At 38.8% G+C, this 2,838-nt stretch overlaps 1 pseudogene; it reads right to left on the reverse strand.

The window, feature by feature from the left end:
• LOC101646514 overlaps window positions 1-189 on the reverse strand; it is a 24,975-nt pseudogene extending 24,786 nt beyond the window's left edge.
• Between the last annotated feature and the right edge of the window lie 2,649 nt (window positions 190-2,838).

A 2,838-nucleotide genomic window follows, 5' to 3' on the forward strand; every position in this document is an offset into this window, starting at 1 on the left:
GGGATTATGTGTTGTATGTGTTTCCCCTTGTGACCATTCTGCTGTTTGAACTTACCTCAGTGGACTCATGTACTTGACCTTTAGTGCTTGGCTAACTTCACTCGGCATAATAACGTCCAATTTGTTCCACGAGATGAAGTGCTTCATCTCATTCCCTAAACTGTTGTTTAGGGATGTGCAGCATTCCATTCGGTGTTTGTACCAGAGTTTCTTTAAGCATTCATCTATTCATGGAAACTTAGGCTGTTTCCCATTTTTTACAATTGTGAACTGCACAGTGACGAATATTGAGAGCAAATGTGTGGTCGTGGTCTGTTTCTTATTTCTTCTGGGTATATTCCCACTAGTGGAATTGTCGGATCATATAGTAGCCTGATTTCCATCTGTTTTAGGTAACACCAAATCACTTTCCACAGCGAGTGTACATATCTACCAGACTACCTGCAGTGAATAAGAGTTCCTATCTCGACACATCCCCTCCAGCATTTGTTGCTTTCCCTCTTTTAGAATTGGGCTATCTTTGTGGGTATTTCCCCATTTCCCCGAAAATAAGACAGTGTCTTATATTAATTTTTGCTCCCAAAGACGCGCTAGGTCTTATTTCCAGGGGATGTCATATTTTTCCATGAAGAAGAATACGGTAAACATTTATTGTTTTATTAAAAGAGACCTCACACTTCCTGTCTGCTCCAGCTGCGCTGTGGCCAACAGTGATCCGCGCACCGGCGTCCGCCGCTACAGTCCAGAGTCCAGAGTTACAGCAGCTTCGGGGGGCCTTATTTTCAGGGAGGTCTTATTTTCAGGAGGATGCCTTATATTTCAGTGAGAGGCAAAACTGTAAGCAGGTCTTATTTTCGGGGGATGTCTTACTTTCAGGGAAACAGGGTAGGTGGTATCTCATAGTTGTTTTGATTTGCATTTCCCAGATGACTAATGATGAGGAGCATTTTCTCATATGTTTATGGGCCATTCAGATTTCCTCCTTTGTGAATATTTTGTTCAAGTCTTTGCCCCCCTCCTCAGTGGACTATTCATTTTTTTCTTGTTGTGAGCTTGCAAGATTTTGTAGATTTTAAGTCCTGTAGTAGCTACATAATTTCATATTAACTTGATAAATAAGTCCAGCGGGTGGGGTCTAGCCTGGCAATCAAGCAACAGCCTGATGATGCCTCATTGCAGACAAGGCTTTCTCATGAATATTCTGTCAACTTCCTCTTTTTCTCCCTGGAGGTGGACCACACTCTGTCTGTGATTCACCATCCTGTTGAAGAGCCACACTTGGAGTGCTGTAGGAGCCATGTAGAGATCCACACCAGTGATGGAATACTTCCACTTCCACTGGATCCACAAGACTTTTCTCCCACCAGCTTATGATCTTTATGCATTCAGCATCATTGCATATGCTGCATGAGTCTGAAGAGAAATTTATGGACTAGAATCAGACATGTGGGCTAATATCTTATGAACTTGACCTGCACTGCCTTATGAACTTGACCTGCACTGCCCTGGGATATTTTCTAAGTATACAATTACTCTTTGATATAAAGCTCTTCTTTATACATATATGAGTGCCTCTGGGTTTGTTTCTCTAGTCAACCTGGTCTAACACAAGCCCTTTGTTTTGTCATTACTAACTCTTGATGAAGTCTCTTGATGTTCACAGGTGTTTTATCTTTAATAGGTCCCACTCATCTATTTTAACTTCATCGAAGTGTGTATCCTTCCTTATTTCTGATAGCCCATGTATTCCCTGAGCTAAGGTTCTTAGCTTTATCAGAATTTTCTCATTGATCCTGATAGTTTGGAGGTTTATTTCTGGATCTGTGATGCACCTTGAATTTATTCTTGTGCATGGAATGAGGTAAGTGTCTTTTTTCATTCTTCTACAGACTTATATCCAATTTTTCCAGCACCATTTATTGAAAAGGGCATCTGATTCCCATTTGATATTTTGGGGCCTTTGTCAAAGATCAGTTGTCTACATGCCACTATTTTTATTTCTGGATTTTCTGTTCTTATTCATTGGTCTGAATACTTATCATTATACCAGTACCATGCTGTTTTGACAACTGGACTATATAATTAGTTTTAAAGTGAGTTAGAGCTAGCCCACTCACTTTGTTGTTCTTCCTGAGTTCTTTGCCAATTCTGGATATCTACCCTTTGCATATGAAGTTACTAGTCAGCTTTTCCACTTCCTTGAAAAATAATTCTGGAATTTGTATCGGGATTGCATTGAATTTATATAGTGTCATAGGCAAGATTTTCATATTTACAATATCGAGTCTTCTGATGGGATATTCTTCCATTTGAGTAGTCCCTTGTAATAATGTTCTGTTGTTTTCCTCATACAGATCTTTTGTTTTCTTGGTTAGGAATATCCCTAGATGTCTTTTACTGTAATCCCATCAGTGGTATATAGCAATCAACTGACTTCTGCTTGTTGATCTTATATCCTGCCACTCTATCATTTCTAGCAATTCTACTGAAAAGCCATCAACATTATCCTTCACATTAACAAGAAAAAGGACAAGAATGATAACAATATCATATATCAATATATATCCTATGTGACTTTTGTTATATTGAGGTAGTTTCCTTCTAATTTTATCTTCTTGAGTGCCTTGATTATGAATGGGTTTTGAATGTTGTCAAATGCTTTTTTCTGCATCTATTGATATTATCATATTGCTCTTGTCATTTTTCTTGTTAATGTGCTGGATAATGTTGATGGCTTTTCAGATGTTCTTGACTTCCATATGAGATCATCTGAGGAGAGATTGTTTATCCAGGTATTTTTCCATATCCTCCAACTTGTTGAATCGTTGGAGTACAGTC

Source organism: Echinops telfairi, unplaced genomic scaffold (genome assembly GCF_000313985.2).
Source record: "Echinops telfairi isolate 266 unplaced genomic scaffold, ASM31398v2 ScPeMD7_7469;HRSCAF=8507_1, whole genome shotgun sequence".
Lineage (NCBI taxonomy): Eukaryota > Metazoa > Chordata > Mammalia > Afrosoricida > Tenrecidae > Echinops > Echinops telfairi.